The following is a 20,184-nucleotide window of genomic DNA, read 5'->3' as shown; positions in this document are numbered from 1 at the left end:
CTGTGTCATTCAGTTTCCTGTGCTGAAGCAGGGATAACCTTTAAACCTGACGTGTGGGGGGTCTTGAGGACTGGGGTCTTCATACTATACGGTTGCCAGGTGTCCAGTATTGAACCGGACTGTCCTGTATTTGGACATTGTTACTGGACATGTATGGGTATTACCTCTCTGGGCGTGTATGTGTATACCGGTATTACCTCTCTGGACATGTATGTGTATACCGGTATTACCTCTCTGGGCATGTATGTGTATACCGGTATTACCTCTCTGGGCGTGTATGTGTATACCGGTATTACCTCTCTGGGCGTGTATGTGTATACCGTTATTACCTCTCTGGGCGTGTATGTGTATACCGGTATTACCTCTCTGGGCGTGTATGTGTATACCGGTATTACCTCTCTGGACATGTATGAGTATAACGGTATTACCTCTCTGGGCGTGTATGTGTATACCGGTATTACCTCTCTGGACATGTATGTGTATACCGGTATTACCTCTCTGGACATGTATGTGTATACCGGTATTACCTCTCTGGGCGTGTATGTGTATACCGGTATTACCTCTCTGGGCGTGTATGTGTATACCGGTATTACCTCTCTGGGCGTGTATGTGTATACCGGTATTACCTCTCTGGACATGTATGTGTATACCGTGTGACAGAAACCAGGGGATGGTAATAAATTCCATATATAGGGCTCCCAGGATACTGAACAGTTTCTATCCTGTTTGGCCTGGGAGTGCAGCCTTATAATACATGCACTCCATCCCACAGTTTGGCAAGCGCTGGAACTGAGGGATGAGAGATCCAGACCAGAGTTTGTCTGCTGCCTGATTTCTGTCACCTGTCATTCTAATTAGAAATCAGGTATGTAAGACTGATTTCCTGTTTCCTCTCCCCTCTCCCCAAGAGCTTGGAGACAGGAAGGCTGCTGGAAGCAGAGAGGGGGGAAAGCCTCTCCCCAAACAGGTTAAATGTTTCTGTTCCTTTTTGTCTAAAACTGAAAAGTACCTTGTTTTGTTGTTGGAAGTGGAAAAGCCACTTCCACCCTGAGTTAGGGAAAATCTAAGTTAAGTTATCGCTCAGGTGAGCAGCTTTTTGTTTGATGTGTTTCTATTGTATGCACTGTGGCAGTCTCAGTGCCTGGGACTGAATAAACCAGGCATAGCCTGCTTAAAGGAACAGCACGTGACGCCTCGTCATTTAACCTACCCTAAAAGACCGTGTTCTAACAGTCCCGGACAGACGGCGGAGCCCCCGGAGTAAGCCGTTTGTCACATATGGTGGAGAATGCGGCAGAACACTAAAAGGTCTGCGGGTTAAAAGAACTTTAACAAGAAAAAAAAAAAAAGTTTTTTTTCCGCTCCAAACAAGATGGAACAAGTGGTGAGTGCGCTGGTACGCAATGTCGCTGTCCAGAAAGACGCGAATGAAGCCCAGCAAAAGATTAATGCAGCCCTGCAACAGGCGAATGAAACCCAGCAACAGCTGTTAATAGCCCAGCAAGAGACTAATGCAAACCAGCAACAGCTGTTAATAAACCAGCAAGAGACTAATGCAAACCAGCAACAGGCGAATGCAAACCAGCAAGAGACAAACCACTTGCTGAGAGAGGAGCAACAACGGTTCGCCCAAGGCTTACAGCAGGAACTCGAGATCCTGAGGGGGACTATCAGTAACCTTCCACTGGCAGAGGCAGCCCCAGTCCCGAAAATGATCAGGGCAAGCCACTACCTTCAGAAGATGGGGCCCTCGGATGATGTGGAAACCTATCTTCTCACGTTTGAACGCACGGCACAGAGAGAGGGATGGCCGGAAGCTGAGTGGGCTGGTCTAATCGCACCCTTCCTAAGCGGCGAACCCCAGAAGGCTTACTTTGATCTAGAGCCAGCCGAAGCTAACGTCTATGCAAAATTGAAGTTCGAGATCCTCGCCCGCCTCGGCGTAACCACGGCTGTTCGTGCCCAAAGGTTCCACGCATGGTCCTTCACGATGGATAAAGCCACCCGAAGCCAGATGTATGACCTCATTCACCTCGCTCGGAAGTGGCTACAATCCGAGATCAAATCAGCAAGCCACATCGTGGAACGGTTGGTCATGGACCAATTGTTGAGGAAACTTCCCTCTGCCCTATGCCGTTGGGTCAGTCAGAGTGACCCCCACAATGCAGACGAGCTTGTGGCCCTCGTAGAAAGGTACAATGCGGCAGAAGAGCACCCGCAATCCATAGTCGTGGAGCAACCCCACTACCCAAGGTTCCAGGACTCTTTCAGAGATGGTAAAAGGGTACCGGGGTTAAGGGGGGCTGAGAAGCGACGACCGCCTTCACACAGCTCCAGCAACAGTGGCTCGCACACTAAGGGCAACAGCCAACATGGGGAGCCGAAAAAAGGCTCTAAGTGGGACACAGACTATGTACCTAAATGTGTAAATTGTTATGAGAGGGGCCACACCGCGAAAGTCTGCCCACTAAATGCTGAACCCATGCAATGCAACAGCGTGGAACCTTATTTGCTGTGGTCCCAATGTATGGGCCCTAGCCCAGAGAACCCCTTGAATAACCATCTGTGGGCATTTGTAAAGGTTAATGGTAAGAGGGTTCGGGCACTTCTTGACTCTGAGAGCATGGTCACACTAGTGTCCGAATACCTGTTGCCCATTAAGAAGAAACAGGTAAACAGTTCACAAAGAGTGGCAATTTGTTGTATACATGGGGATAATCATGAATATTCAACTTTTGATGTTTTTTTTTAAACAGAGTTTGGTTCTTTAGATTTCAAAATGGGTATAGTACCCAAACTGGCACATGATGTGTTAATAGGGACCGACTTTCCCCATTTTCTAAAAATGTGGTCCTCCTCTCAGAATAGCGCCCAGAGTTCAATAGCGGACCATAACGAAGTAACAGAAGAAACAAATCCTTTCCCTTTTTCAGAAATAGAGGTTGACGAGGGCCCAAATAAGAAGGGGGAAAAGGAAGAGTGCGGTAAAATTCCCTTCCCCATGGCTACCTTGGTAGGGAATACCCCAAATCAAGATGTTGAACAGGCTCTTACCACCCCAGTACAGGATAAGACCCTCGCTGACCTAGAGGTCAGTCCTGGGAGTTTTAAGAAGGCCCAGTGGGAAGACCCCACATTAGCGGTAGCAAGGGGGAATATACGGGATCAGAATAGTACTCCTGGCCAACCAGATAGGTCACTTGCCTACCCCTACTTCGAGGTAGAGAATGACCTAGTATATCGGGTTGATAAAAGGAAGTCAGTTACAACTAAACAATTGTTGGTACCACGGACATTCCGTAACGTAGTATTACACCTCGCACATAGTCATCCATTGGGGGGACACCTAGGGGTGGAAAAGACAAAAGAAAAGGTTCTCCAAAGCTTCTATTGGCCTGGGGTTCTGGCAGAAATTACGAATTATTGCTCCTCATGCCCAGAATGTCAGATCACCGCCCCGTTCAAAGCGTACCGTAGCCCATTGGTACCCCTTCCCATAATAGATGTACCATTTGACCGGATTGCTATGGATCTAGTAGGACCCCTAATAAAGTCTGCTAGGGGACATCAGCATATATTGGTAATATTAGATTATGCCACCCGATATCCGGAGGCAGTTCTCCTACGTAGCACCTCTGCCAAAAAACATAGCAAAAGAGTTAATAGTTCTGTTTTCCCGGGTCGGAATTCCTAAAGAGATCTTATCTGACCAGGGAACACCATTTATGTCCCAAGTAACAAAAGAGTTATGTAAACTCCTAAAAATCAAGCATCTCAGAACCTCAGTCTATCATCCACAAACAGATGGTTTAGTGGAACGGTTCAATAAAACCTTAAAGAGCATGTTACGCCGGGCGGTCGATAAGGATGGGAAAAACTGGGATTGTTTGTTACCATACCTGTTATTTGCCATTAGGGAAGTTCCCCAATCATCCACAGGCTTCTCCCCGTTTGAACTATTGTATGTCCGACACCCAAGGGGCTTACTGGATATAGCCAAAGAGACTTGGGAACACGAGGTTACCCCTTACAGAAGTGTAATAGAGCATGTTGCCCAGATGCAGGACCGCATAGCTGCAGTCCTACCTATAGTGAGGGAACACATGGAAAAAGCTCAAGAAGCACAGAGGAATACGTATAATAAGGGTGCTAGGGTCAGAATTTTTTTCCAGGAGATAGAGTGCTAGTTCTGGTTCCCACCGTAGAGAGTAAATTCCTTGCTAAGTGGCATGGGCCATATGAGGTCTTGGAAAGAGTGGGAGAAGTAAATTATAAGGTGAGACAGCCAGGTAGGAGGAAACCTGAGCAAATTTACCATATAAACCTACTTAAGCCCTGGAAAGATAGAGAGGTCTTGTTAACCCTAGTACCCCCAGGTTAGTCAGAAAATCGAGAAACTGACCCAGAGGTTAGCATAGCTGAAACCCTGTCCATTCATCAGAAACGAGAGGTTCAGAATTTTGTTAGAAGAAACAAAGAAGACTTCTCTACACAGCCAGGTAGAACTAGCGTAATTGAACATGACCTAGTCTCTGAACCGGGGGTCCGAGTTAACCTTAAACCGTACCGAATCCCAGAGGCCAAGAGATAGGCTATAAGTTTAGAGGTTAAAAAAATGCTAAAACTAGGCGTAATTGAGGAATCCCAAAGTGGGTGGAACAGCCCTATAGTTTTAGTCCCAAAGCCAGACGGTACAACAAGGTTTTGTAATGACTACCGGAAACTAAACGCGGTGTCAAAATTTGATACTTATCCTATGCCCAGGGTAGATGAACTTGTAGAGAGACTGGGCAAAGCCCGATATCTCACAACCCTAGACCTAACAAAAGTGTACTGGCAGGTTCCCCTCACAGAAAGGGCAAAAGAAAAGACAGCCTTCTCAACCCCAGACGGCCTCTTTCAGTATAGGGTGCTGCCTTTTGGCTTACATGGAGCTCCCGCCACATTCCAAAGAATGATGGATAAAATTTTAAAACCACATGCTCGGTATGCTGCCGACAACCTGGATGATGTGGTAATCCATAGTGAAGATTGGCAATCCCACCTTCCAAAAGGTCCAAACTGTGCTCGACGCAGTTCGGTCTGCCTGACTAACTGCTAACCCCGCTAAATGCACTATTGGTCTGGAGGAGGCCAAGTATCTGGGGTATTCTATTGGCAGAGGTTTACTCAAACCCCAAACACTCAAAGTAGAGGCGATACAAAATTGGCCAAGGCCAGTTACAAAAAAACAAGTAAGGACCTTTTTGGGGTTAATTGGGTACTATAGAAGGTTTATTCCCAATTTTGCAACTAAGGCAACCCCACTAACCGACCTCACAAAAGCAAGAGGACCGCTAATGGTAACGTGGTCCCCCGAAACCAAACAGGCCTTTAGAAGCCTGAAAGAAGCTCTCTGTGCCCAACCAGTGTTGGTCACACCTGACTTCTCCAAAGAGTTCGTAGTCCAAACCGACGCATCTGAGGTAGGGCTAGGTGCGGTACTCTCCCAGGAGTCTCAAGGTGAGGAGCACCCCATCCTTTATTTAAGTAGGAAACTAAATCCCCAGGAGAAAAATTACTCCATAGTCGAGAAAGAGTGTCTCGCAATAAAGTGGGCTGTAGAGACGCTCAAATACTACCTGTTGGGGAGAAAATTCCGGTTGGTCACAGATCATGCACCCCTTACCTGGATGGGTCAAAACAGGGAAAAGAATGCTAGAGTGACCAGGTGGTTCCTAAGCCTACAACCCTTTAAATTTTCTGTGGAACACAGGTCAGGGCACAAACATGGCAATGCTGACGGATTGTCAAGGATGCACTCCCTAATATCCATGGTCGCTCATCCCTCGAGGTCTAAGCTGGGGGGGGAGGATATGTGACAGAAACCAGGGGATGGTAATAAATTCCATATATAGGGCTCCCAGGATACTGAACAGTTTCTATCCTGTTTGGCCTGGGAGTGCAGCCTTATAATACATGCACTCCATCCCACAGTTTGGCAAGCGCTGGAACTGAGGGATGAGGGATCCAGACCAGAGTTTGTCTGCTGCCTGATTTCTGTCACCTGTCATGCTAATTAGAAATCAGGTATGTAAGACTGATTTCCTGTTTCCTCTCCCCTCTCCCCAAGAGCCTGGAGACAGGAAGGCTGCTGGAAGCAGAGAGGGGAAAAAGCCTCTCCCCAAACAGGTTAAATGTTTCTGTTCCTTTTTGTCTAAAACTGAAAAGTACCTTGTTTTGTTGTTGGAAGTGGAAAAGCCACTTCCACCCTGAGTTAGGGAAAATCTAAGTTAAGTTATCGCTCAGGTGAGCAGCTTTTTGTTTGATGTGTTTCTATTGTATGCACTGTGGCAGTCTCAGTGCCTGGGACTGAATAAACCAGGCATAGCCTGCTTAAAGAAACAGCACGTGACGCCTCGTCATTTAACCTACCCTAAAAGACCGTGTTCTAACAGTCCCGGACAGACGGCGGAGCCCCCGGAGTAAGCCGTTTGTCACAACCGGTATTACCTCTCTGGACATGTATGTGTATACCGGTATTACCTCTCTGGGCGTGTATGTGTATACCAGTATTACCTCTCTGGGCGTGTATGTGTATACCAGTATTACCTCTCTGGACATGTATGTGTATACTGGTATTAACTCTCTGGACATGTATGTGTATACCGGTATTACCTCTCTGAGTGTGTATGTGTATACCGGTATTACCTCTCTGGGCGTGTATGTGTATACCGGTATTACCCCTCTGGGCGTGTATGTGTATACCGGTATTACCTCTCTGGGCGTGTATGTGTATACCAGTATTACCTCTCTGGACATGTATGTGTATACTGGTATTAACTCTCTGGACATGTATGTGTATACCGGTATTACCTCTCTGGACATGTATGTGTATACCGGTATTACCTCTTTGGGCGTGTATGTGTATACCGGTATTACCTCTCTGGGCGTGTATGTGTATACCGGTATTACCTCTCCGGGCGTGTATGTGTATACCGGTATTACCTCTCTGGGCGTGTATGTGTATACCGGTATTACCTGTCTGGGCGTGTATGTGTATACAGGTATTACCACTCTGGGCGTGAATGTGTATACCGGTATTACCCCTCTGGGCGTGTATATGTATACCGGTATTACCTCTCTGGGCGTGTATGTGTATACCGGTATTACCTCTCTGGGCGTGTGTGTGTATACCGGTATTACCTCTCTGAGTGTGTATGTGTATACCGGTATTACCTCTCTGGGCGTGTATGTGTATACCGGTATTACCCCTCTGGGCGTGTATGTGTATACCGGTATTACCTCTCTGGGCGTGTATGTGTATACCAGTATTACCTCTCTGGGCGTGTATGTGTATACCGGTATTACCTCTCTGGGCGTGTATGGGTATACCGGTATTACCTCTCTGGACATAGTGACCTGACCGGCATGGGGGGCCACAGGATTTCCCCGAGCAAGGAGAGATCAGGGCTGTTGCTAGGGGGCTGCACAGCTTCCTCCATCCTGATTGGCTGCATTACCCAGCAACAGCCAATCAGGTGGAGGTATCAGTAGCCTTGGGGTGGGGCCAAGGAAAGGAGGAAACAGCATGGAACAGATAGTGGAGAGAGAGGTGTGTGTGTCTCGAGCTTGTGTGTGTGTGCGTCTCATACTTAACATGTCCTGTTTTTGTTCCACGTTGAGTGATTGAAACACAAATAGATGTTCTGGCCTCCTACATCCAAGAGACAACAATGTGTACACAAAACAAACAGGATGTGGTGTTTACACAAAGATACAGAGGTTTTAATGGCTGGCAAACACGAGCAAATAATGTGGACACAGCGCGAGAGAAAATCAACAGGAGGATAATGTGCTGGCTGGGTGCCACGGAACTGTCTGGGAGAGCTGTGGAAATTTCTTAGGCTGAGTCTCCGGGAGTCACGGCGGCGCACTTTGGCGTGTGCGCCACACACCACAGCACAGCACTCTATGGGGCTGGCCCCAGTGGCTGCGTGCGTGTGGGCGCGCAAAGCGCTGTGACACGTACACTGGCAGGGAAGACAAGAATTTTGTCTTCCCGTGCCGCGGTCACGTGGTTGGCGCGCAGCCAAATGGCAGAGCGGACAGGCCCTGTCATGGCTGCACCACATGAGTAATGAGTAATGCCACATGAGGTCCCATGTGTGAGAATAACTAGAAGTATGTATCTCGGTGTGTAGGATATCTCAATGGCATTAATAAGGAACAGGACAGGTGCATCTTTCAGGGCACAAGGGGTTATATTCTAGAGCTGAAAGGCGGTATAGACTGACGCGAAGGGTGCGAAAAGTTCTTGTTTATTGAATAGTAGATACACTTGAGACTGGATATCTGCTTGCCGCACTGTTCCAATCAAGTCTCAAACCAACAAAAGACAGGGGTGCCCAAAGCTACATCCAATTGACAAAACATATAAAGTAATAAGTATAACGTTTAAATACTTAAATCATAATAATATTTACTTGGTTATTTAGTTAAACCCTTTGGCCAAAGCGTCATAAGCCTGCATACCACGTCAAGGTATAACCAAAATGAATGCAGGTCCTAACACTAAATGTGAATATGACGATAGCTTTGAGACAGGCTATTAATAATACACACCAAATATATAACTGGGTTGAACTGAACGAGACTTAGATATGATAAAATGTAATTTATTCCTTGAAAAAGGTGAACACACGAGATATACAAATAACAGACAAAATATGGACACTCACTTAAGATGGAAATGATGAAACAGTCATAATTCTGGACTGGCAGTTCATACAGCAATCTTCAAAATCACCAAGACACGAAAGACAATAGCCATAGGCTGAGCCTGGTTCTTATACAATTATTTCCCATTGAACACAACCTAAACCCAGCCCATCTCATAAATCAGTGGAGAGGTTGACAGTTTTCCTCAGAGTAAAACTCCTCCCACCCAAGGACATTTAAAAACTGCTTTTCCTATCTAAATAACTTCATAACTTCAGTTCAGTAGTACTTACTGGCACGCGAGATATATTAATACATTCCGGCACGCATGACACTCCCAATAAGACTAAATATTACCGTGTAATATTAAAATTAAGAGAGATATTAATATCTGTCTCTTAGTACCAGCTAGACATCATGTGTCTGTAATCCTTATGTGCGAATCAGTCCCACGAATACACATATGTGGCTTTTAGCACGTTCAGCCGAGGACATCTCATAATAGTCTTATATTTAATAAGGTCACTCATTCTGATATCTCCTTGGGTAACCGCACCCCTGGCCCCCATAAAGAAATCCTTTGAAGCTGGGCTGTGTGTAGTGAACATTTGTCACCGGTGCTATATTTCACACCCAATGCCCCAGCCTGGGTCCTAGCTGTCTCTACCAGCCAGATGTGTTAACATACACCAAACCCCCTCTGTACTTTTCACACCCAACTTCAATCAAGCATTTTGAAGCCCAGATATTTCTGAAAAGACACCACACATCCTAATGTATTTTCCTAAACTGCAGCTCATTAACCCCTTAAGCACCAGTGTGTGTGGTGCAGACACTGGCCCAGAAACCATACATTTATACAGAGGAATAAACAGTTGGAGGGCTGAAGCAAGGCAAAAACACATTACTGGACCCCAGTCCAGTTAACCCCTTGCTTCCCAGGTGAGAGTAGAGGGTGGCCAAATGGGGTGTAACCCCTTTAATCCCGGGCCAAATCCCCTATCTCTTGACAGTGAACCCTTCCTTTTACCTCTGAATGAGGGGGAGCAACCACAGTGAGTCCTGTCCATTCAGCAAAATGCTAGAACCTCCGAAGTTAAAAAGGTGGGGAAGGGGGAGCTCTGGGGGAGGGGTCACTTACCTCCAAAAGACTATTACCAGTCAGGAACTAAATTAACACACACATTCCCAACACGCTCTAACTCCAACACCCACTACATTATACATGTGTGTGTTTATAAAGTCTTAACCCAGACATTATAGTATAATAAAGTGGTTTATCTGCAGGTTGCAAACGCACAAAGTTTCGGGGATCACCCTTCCTCAGGTGCAATATATATGATGTAAATGATATATGGGATCCCAGCCACTCTTCAACTGCCTGCACCTTACAAACAAAAAGGACACCCACTACAATTATCTAACAGGAGTGCGGTAAGAGCCAAAACCTTTATCTTGACTGTGGAGTAGTAGTAGATACACAGAGTAGTCTCCCAGCTGTGTTGAGAGTAAATACAGTCAAAGAATTAGAAAATGCTGACATAAAGGAATTAAACCGCGGGGAAAGAAGGAAGTGGGTCAAAGTACCTTTATCTACTATAAACTTCTAGTTTGGTATACCATTGTCAAATGTTAGAAATCCCTTTTCCACTGAGAAAAGATCATGTTTTTTTCTGCCGGGGCAATTCCCTAAAAATGGAGACAGAACAAAAACTGCAGTTAGTGATTTCATATGAAAAAAAAAAAGCCATTTAAATTCAGGAAGAAAATCTCTATCCCCTCTCTTCAAACAGAACATGCTGCACCATATGATAGTACTGAGTCTCTCTATACACGTTCACATTCCAGTGCACCCTCTTCTTAGAGAAAATACAATTTACATAAGTCCTGGTGACTCCATTGCCAGGTCTGCCAAGTTGAGTTTGATAAATGCAGTCGATTTGCTGTCCAGCAATAATAACCAGTGGAGTGTCCTTCCCAATTCTGGTGTTGGGACAGCGGGTGACTTAGTATGTTTTGGAGGGTATGCATTGTCCAACAAAAAGAAACATTGGAAGATCATACTCGTCATTGATTGAGAATGGTAGCATGTTCATTTTTACACCTTTCTTGGTGTCTCTGGGTTGTTTGCGTCCAAACAGTACCGAAGGGGTCACGGCTGAACACGTTATGCTGATGGCTTCCTTCATATGGATGGGTACTGATACTGATGTGAGTGTGACCCAGATGCTTAGGCCCGTTCTATAGTGCCGCGCGCGCGGAATTTTAGTTGGCTGACGTGAGTCAGCCTTTCTATAATGGCGCCACTCGCGCGCACGGCTGGGAGCAGGGAGCCGGCAGACAGCGGGGAAGACGGGCAAAAGAATCTTTTTGCGCCGCTACCGGTGCTGAAATGTTTGTATGTATGCATGTGTATGTGTGTTTATGTGTATGTATGTGTGTTTATGTATGTGTGCATGTATGTATGTATGTGTGTATGTATGTGTATGTATGTATGTGTATGTATGTGTATGTATGTATGTATGTATATATATATATATGTGTGTGTATGTATGTGTATGTGTGTTTGTGTGTGTATGTATGTGTGTATGTATGTGTATGTATGTATGTATATATGTGTATGCATGTGTATGTGTGTTTATGTATGTGTGTATGTATGTATGTGTGTGTATGTGTGTATGTATGTGTATGTATGTATGTGTATGTATGTATATGTGTGTATGTATGTGTATGTATGTATGTATATATATATGTGTGTGTATGTATGTGTATGTATGTATGTGTATGTATGTATGTGTATGTGTGTGTATGTATGTATGTGTATGTATGTATATATGTGTGTGCATGTATGTGTGTATGTATGTGTGTATGTATGTGTCTGCCGTAGTTAATACATATTTTATTTTTACAAAAGTGTTTTTTTTTATTTAATAAATAATAAATTACACATTACATACACACAAACACACATATACATACACACACACAATACCTTCACACAGCTCACAGCTCAGCATACACACGAAAAGCATGCGCACAGCCACAAACAGTATAGAACGGCCCTTAGACCCCCACCTCATGTCATTGTGTCCAGCAGGAATATCCGGTATTGAGAGCAATCTGAAACTCACCCTCCGCCCTTGTCCAGGCAGGATATATAATGTGAAAAATCTTTTAATGGTCCCTCTACGACAGACCCCATTACCTTCATGGGAAAAGTCTTTCGTTGCCGAAAAGTGCGGGATGCGTCTCGTAGGAAGATATAGTTCTGTGTCTGTTCATTAAATATATATTGTAGGATTTCCAAGGAGAAATCAAGCCACTTTTCTGCCAGATGGGCTTACAAAGTATTACAGGCCCCGAGCGAAGAATTAGAAAAAAAAGTCATTAAAGTACATATTTATCAGAACATTTTGAAAATATTTGAGGTGTTCAGGCACGGTAACCAATTCTTGGCTGCAACAATGGAGCAGGAAATGTACATCCTGTTGTGCAGCCAGGAGCTGCTTAGTGCCATGTTGCAATGTTATCAAAATACCATTAGGCAATGGCACCCATTGTTTGTAGTGGCTGCATTTGCCATGGGGACAGTTTCCACAGAGGCTTACCACAGGGGTCAGCGGTAAACTTCTCTCATTCTTTTGCTTCTGGCAAAGTAGGTTGACATAGCAACTCTGCTCATCTCCTTTCCATTGTCCCGGAGATAACAGCCCACACAGCTACATGAGCTGTGTCTGTATTTAGAGAATACAGTCCCAGATAATCTGAGGCAGATTAGTTCCAGGGTCTGTCATGGGAAGATGTGCCAGTTTCCTGTGCATGTATGATAGGGGGCCAATTAACCTTCTCACTGCCAGAGGAGCATAGCATGCGCTGTAGACCCCTCTGTTTGCGAAAGGGTTAAAATGATTGTTTCTGCAGTCTTACTGGCCTGTAATTTAGGGGAACTCAACTCCAGTCCTCAAGCCCCCCCAACAGTTTTAAGGATATCCCTGCTTCAGCACAGGGGGCTCAGTCTACGACTTGTGCTGAAGCTGTTATACCCTTTAAACCTGGCCTGTTGGGGGGATTGAGAACTGGAGTTGAGCCCCACCCCCCTGCTGTAACTAACATACAATTATTTTCCTACATCACAGGGTTTTGGGGGGGGGGGGGGTACAGCATTTTGTTTGGCAAATCATTGCAGCCTACGTATTTTCCCATCATTTTAATCCAAACTATAACAAAACAGAGCAAATATCCCAAAGCGAGATACAGAAACCTTCCAAGCGGCACACGTGATATGTATCACAAATACAAACATGTATTGGTACACAATAGATCACAGCGCACAAATCTAAAAACATTTGAAACGTAAGTAGTGTGAGATCAGATACCCTTACCTAATCCTAAATATTAGGATGCAATATGAAAACAGTTAATAATGCACCAATGGTAAATCCATGAGTCAAACCAAAAGGGTCCACACATGGAGTAACAAAAGTACCTGGGTACTAGAAAAGGCCACAATACTATACAGACTTAGTGCTAGCCATATATAGGAAGTAACATGATATCACTCAGTACTATGGGTAATAGGAACCATGCCTATATGCGAGTATAGTGTAACGGGTTTTCTGGACTAGCCTGACCCACCCAATCTCATATTGGCCCCTGTGGTCTAACCAGTCCCCATTACTGTGTGATGTCTGGTGGTGCACCTGTTGGCCACAGGACTCCTGAGTCTCCCGCATGATGTTGTGTGGGGATTGCCAACCCAGACGGCAGCTGAGGTAGTGTGCTTGAGTCCTACCCAGATCCAGTGCAGCGCCTCCACCTCATCAGGATCCCAGCTTGAGCTTGTGGATGGTCCTGGTGAGGAACTCCTCTGTGGTGCTTCTCTCTGTGCAATTACTCCACACTCACACACGAGAGTATAGTTCAACAGGGTCATCTTTATTGAGGGATGTGGGCTAGCTGCCCCTTGCAGTGAGTGTTCCTTAGCCACACATAATTACTCAGCGGCTTCCCTCTGAAAGGTATATTCCTCCTTGATTAGGGATTCCCTATCCCCGTAGGGATATCTACCCTGTGCCAGGTCCCTGGTCACAGTCTCATAATTCCGCAGCTTTTAACATAATCACTCTTCGCTCCTTCCTGAACTGGGAAGAACCTATTACCTAATCCTAACTTTTTGATCAGTGCTGTGCCTTATGTATCCTCTGGGGGCTGGCACAACTCTGACATCACTAACCATGGAGTCAGAGCCTGTGACCACTCCCATCCATACATAGGGCACCTCACCAGGGTGTGAGGGCAAACCTCCATGATTACTGCTGGCATGCCCATAACTTACCAGGCCTTACTGTCAGCAGGAGAGATGACTGCAGCCATTTTACAGCATGGCTACATTCTCCCCCTGGTGAATCCCACTGTCCCCGGCTGGGACCTAAATTTGAAATACCTTTCCTCAGGAAGCACTGTAAAATGGAACATACACATTTTTTATTATAACATGAGATTTATGAAACAACAAACCACATCGCGCCAAGCACGCCCTGACCAGCAGCCACGAACTCGCGCAATGCTACCCAGTACCTCCTAATAATAGTGCCGGGGATCGGGTTTCTTAACCTCCCGACCACCCATGTCCAGTACAGTCACGCTGTAACTGAGCGGCAAACCCCTTTCAGGCCGGTACATCACTTTGTGCTTATAAACACTCCGCCCGATGCTCCATACCCTTATTAGGTGTTCTATCCGTTCCTCTGCCTTACTGCCAGTAATGGCACCCCCCTTATTGACCATGTAGTCTTCTATGGTCTCCCTTAACCATTGGTCCCTGTTATCTTCAATCTCCTTCATGAGGGGTTCTGGGACGTAAGGGTACTCCAGTCCATGTGAGTACTTATACTTAGCCGTAATGGCCCTTTCGGCTCGGCTGCACCTGGTTAAATTGGCGTTCCCTGCTCTCCCTGGTAATACCCAGGACAAGGGCTCATCTGGGTCCACAGGGTCTGATAATATCTCAGGACCCATTGGTTCAATCTCATTCCGGCCTATTAGGAACCACCTGAACTGTAACTCTTTCTTTCTCTCGGCGGGCGTGAACTCCCCTTTAGCCCACCAGTAGTCCACCACATCATCTTTTTCTAATAGGAACCGCGTGCGGTCCATCCACCCCACATATCCCTCAAATAAGGGCGCCCACCAACGGGTCTCAGTAGGCCTCTCGGGCCCAGACTCTAGAGAGTCTCCCTCATCAGTACCCCCCCAAGAGCATACCCCAGAGGTCCCCGCGGAACGGGGTCGGGACCACCTTTCATGTTTTGGTGTCTCCTCCAATTGTACATCAGCCTCTTCAGGCACCCATCGGGACTTTGACACGTGCCCCAATTGTCCTCCACCCCTTGAACCACCCTCGGAGGCAAAGCTGCCTAGTCTCTCCCCAGTCCGGTTCTCACCAACCCCCAAGGACCCTTCCGACACCCCCAAGCTGGACGAGGATCCCCGGGAACAGGGCATTATCTAGGGCGTGGGGTTGGGCATAGGGGTAGGCGGTTGGCAGCCGCGGGGTTCCGACCCGCTCTCCGTTATCGGACTGTCCCGTACTACTGAGCGGTGATACCGCCGGCTGCGTCTCACCCTCCTCGGTCCGTCGCTTGCTCCTGGTCTTCCCAGTCGATCGGGAGCCACTGCCCGATCGCCGAAGCGTTGGTGATCTTCTTCCGGTTGCTCCGCTGCCTCCGCCGGAAACGACGTCATCACCGGACGCGGAGGTGCCGCCATCTTGGGATGGACCCCCATGCGGGATCTCTTCCTCCACGATGATATCCGGAAGTCCGCCTGTGCCCACGTGCGCCGTCCTGGCCTGGCACGGCCCTTCCTCTGCTAGTGTCAGCACCGGAGCCTGGCAAGAACAAGGACTATCCTTACCAGTCCGCAGATTGGGCGTGGATCGCCAGTCACCGCTGGTCCGGCGACCCCGGGGACGGATGGGCTCCACCTTTCAGGCCTCCCCTCCACCGGCGACACCCGACTCCTCCCACTGTCACTCCCGGTAAGTGGCCTTTTCACTCCATTTCCTCTGCAGGACAACGCCACCGGCCAGACCAGGGTACTAGATAGTTCTTTGGGTCCCTCGTCCGAGGAATCCACGTTAAGGGTACTTGGGGTCGCCGATCGTGGCGACCGCCTTCTCTTCTCCCGGTCAGTTGCCTGACCGATCGCTCCACGCTCTTCGGGCCCAGCCGTATTAACCGGCTCCGATCCCCATTCTCCGGGATCTGCACCCTTGGTCCACAGTTCACTGGGGGTCTCGGCGGACAGCCTAGCCGTATCCCCCGTTGGGTCATTTGTCTGGATTGGCACAAATGTGGGCATAGGCCACAGGTACTGCGTGCCCCACTGGGGACAGCGCGCCGCTGTGCCCATGGTACCGCCGGGCAGTCTGCATTGCAGGCAGAGGCCCACCACTGTCTCAGCGCCCGCTACGCGTATCACCAGTACCGCCCCAGGTACTGCATAGGGCTGAGTGGACACCATCTTATTCACGTCTGGGGAGCAGGCCATTGTCCTGGTGGGAGCCACTTTCAACAATGGTCTGTTCTGGAAGTTGGTTCCGCGTGAGTGATCAACAGGGGTTGGATTGTCAGCCACTCCTTGGTTCAGCTCCGCCCTCGTCTGACACAATTGGAACCCGCCCCCAGTAGTAGCGATTATGGGCGGATCCCACAATGGGATAGGATGTCCCTTAATTGAGGCCGCACCTCTTTCAGTCCTAGAGGGCGCGATCACAGCTTTCGCGCCCTTATCCCCCACTGGGTGGGGTTCTGCCTTTGGCGCCAATCCCAGCCGATTTCTTGCAGCTGCCTTGCGTGCAAAGTACCCTTCCTTTCCGTACACAACTCCAGCTGCAGGGACTACTTTTGGTAGCAGCGCTGTCGCCTCACCAGCGCTTCGCTCCGCGGGATTCATACCCACAGGGCATAGTTGGAAACCACTCCCCCTGGTTGAGATTAGGGGAGGGACCCACAGGCTAATCGGTTGGCTCAGAACTGGGGCTGAGTGAGTCACTGTCCATAAAGGCGCGGCCGCAGCTTTCGCGCCATACGGGGGCGGGGCTCTCCTGTTGGCGTGGCTTCTGGCCAATTCCTTGCAAGTTTTGCATTTGCAGAATTTTCTGCAATCGGCCCACGCGGTCTCCCAGGGAAGCGGGAGCCGCCATTTTGGGTCGCACTGTCAGTCTGGTCAATGAATGAGGTAGCGTTCATCTGTTTGTATGCTGACTGACGGTCACTCTCACTGTGTTCTCCTCCCGTTATAACAATGTCCTCAACACAGTCCTCCAGGGTAGCGCCTCGGTGCCCTAGGCAGGACCAAAACGGGGCGGCCACGGCTCTCACTCCACTCCATAGCAGGCTCGTGACAGACATATCGGTAACAGCTTGCTCTTCAGTGGGACACACGCCAGGGGTGCTCTCCCCATCAGCCTCCGGTCGCCAATTTGGACTATCCGCACCGCGCGGATCCTCCATTCTTGCGGTCGCCATTTTCTCGCTGTACTTAATAGTATTGTACATGGGGCTCCTCTCTGCGGGGCAGCCACCACACCGGCACAATAAAGATTTCCCTGATGCACCACCATGTGTACCTAATGGAGGCTGGACTCGTGTATGCACTACCTCAGGCTAGGCTCACTCTCTCAGTGTCTGCTGTATCTCCTTCCTCCCAGTCTGTGCTCCCTACGGTAAGTGGAATGGAATGGCTAGAGTACTCTGGGGCTTCCATGCAGTACTTGGGCGTCTACCTATCTTGGTTAGCCTAGCGCAGACCCTCTCCAGGATTCCTGACCACGTTAACAGGCTATCCCTTTAGGCATCCTACCAACTAGCACTACCTCAAGGTGACTAGGACAGCTATAGCCCGGCTCCAAACCCCCAACTCCTTTCAGGCCCCTAGGTCATCCCTGCAAACTGACCAACTCCATCAGCCCCCTGACTACTCCTAGGTCCGTCCCAACGCAGCACAAAGTGGCAGCAGACACTCTCCCTGTTTCCAAGTGACCTAGCAAAAGCCTGTCCTGTTGACAGGTCTATCTCAGCAGCGCCTCCAAATGTAACGGGTTTTCTGGACTAGCCTGACCCACCCAATCTCATATTGGCCCCTGTGGTCTAACCAGTCCCCATCACAGTGTGATGTCTGGTGGTGCACCTGTTGGCCACAGGACTCCTGAGTCTCCCGCATGATGTTGTGTGGGGATTGCCAACCCAGACGGCAGCTGAGGTAGTGTGCTTGAGTCCTACCTAGATCCAGTGCAGCGCCTCCACCTCATCAGGATCCCAGCTTGAGCTTGTGGATGGTCCTGGTGAGGAACTCCTCTGTGGTGCTTCTCTCTGTGCAATTACTCCACACTCACACACGAGAGTATAGTTCAACAGGGTCATCTTTATTGAGGGATGTGGGCTAGCTGCCCCTTGCAGTGAGTGTTCCTTAGCCACACATAATTGTTCAGCAGCTTCCCTCTGAAAGGTATATTCCTCCTTGATTAGGGATTCCCTATCCCCGTAGGGGTATCTACCCTGTGCCAGGTCCCTGGTCACAGTCTCATAATTCCGCAGCTTTTAACATAATCACTCTTCGCTCCTTCCTGAACTGGGAAGAACCTATTACCTAATCCTAACTTTTTGATCAGTGCTGTGCCTTATGTATCCTCTGGAGGCTGGCACAACTCTGACATCACTAACCATGGAGTCAGAGCCTGTGACCACTCCCATCCATACATAGGGCACCTCACCAGGGTGTGAGGGCAAACCTCCATGAGCAGGAGAGATGACTGCAGCCATTTTACAGCATGGCTACAATAGGAAAAAACGATATTCCTTAGATATCACCGCAAAGTCCACAGATAGTCATCCGTTATAATGAAAGTCCCAAAAAGTCCCGGAACAGTACTCAGGAAGATGGCGTCAGAAGATAGTAGGACGCCAGAACCTCCATGCTGCAAAGGAGTGTCTGCTCTCCACTGTGAGCTACTGGGGTCTTTCTATATCGTCCGTGGCGTACCCCTTTTTTTTTTGTATTCAAGTTTTTGATAAGGTTAATCATTTATTACGCTTTGCTTGTAGTGGCCCCTTGGTGCTTTTTATTTAACCCAAACTAGTTTTGCAGTGTGGAGGTGCAGGTGTATAATATTAGCGTATGTTCATTAGAAAAAGAACTGCAGATTTGCTTTGCGGGCTTTGGGCAGATAATGGGCAGAAGAAGCGCAGTATAGGCAGGGAGCACGCAGAAGGCAGCATGGCATTGCACACCATGCGTGGTGCCAGGGAGGATGAATTAATTATCTTCATGTAGAGTGAGGGATATCCATGTATGACGTATGTACCACTGCTACAGACTTTGCTTTGGGCCCATTCATCTTCTCAATGACATCACTGCTGAACGTTTGAGCTTTTGATATTGCAAATATTCACGAGGGCGGTGCAAATTCACAGTGCATTGTACCCCGTCTCCTTTCCACCATGGTCACCTGACATGCATTGATTTGCTTGTTTTCCTTTGTTTTTTTTTAATACCCTGACTAATATTAAATACAGAAAGTCCATAAGCAGCTTGCAAGCTTACTGTACGTCTAGTTTGTAGTTCTGGAACATCTGGAAGTGCAAAAAAAAAAATATTGTTATTATATTACAATTGCTATTATATTATTAATAATTATCTGTAATGATATTATTCCATTAGTCTTATTTTGATATTCCTAGCCTATATAACCATGAGTCCTCTCTAGAATGCACACTGAGGATGTAGTATGGATGGTGAAATCATTATCTGTTATACAGTTTATACAATTCCTTGATAATGGCATTTTTAAAACGTTTAGCTTCTTTGATATCAACTGCCTCTGTGGCACTGAATGAGTTAAACCGAGAGTGTTATTTATAATGAATGGGTTGCATCAGTCGCAGGTATTTTGATAAGAAGGGGGTCTCACATATGGGATTTAAGGAAATCAGACATGGTTCTCCTCTTGCCCTTCTCCTTTCCAAAGCATTATCTTATTTGGTTTAAGAGATACATGCCACTAATTATATACATTAAGTTTGTCCTTCAGCTAGCCTTTTTATTCGATATTCGTACAACAGTAAGTATATCATTCACCATGTTATCAATAACAACATTTATAAAGTGAAGGGTTAATTATCCTCTTCTGTCCAGTTTAAATGATGTGTGTGTATCTATATATCTATCTTTCTTACTCACTGCCCCACACCTCTGGAATGTCCTTCCCCTCAATATCCGACTGACTCCCTCTATCTCCACCTTAAAACCTATCTAAAAACACACCTCTTTAATGAAGCACATGGGTGCTCCGCTGGCTGATACTATACATCTCAGATGCACTGCCCTTAACCCCCTGCAGATGCACTTACCAGAACACCCTCCTCCTGTCTCTGTAAGTTCTCCCTAATTACCACTTAGATTGTAAGCTCTTCGGGGCAGGGA

This window comes from Ascaphus truei, unplaced genomic scaffold (assembly GCF_040206685.1).
Source record: "Ascaphus truei isolate aAscTru1 unplaced genomic scaffold, aAscTru1.hap1 HAP1_SCAFFOLD_1452, whole genome shotgun sequence".
Taxonomy (NCBI): domain Eukaryota; kingdom Metazoa; phylum Chordata; class Amphibia; order Anura; family Ascaphidae; genus Ascaphus; species Ascaphus truei.
This window is presented reverse-complemented; position numbering follows the sequence as displayed.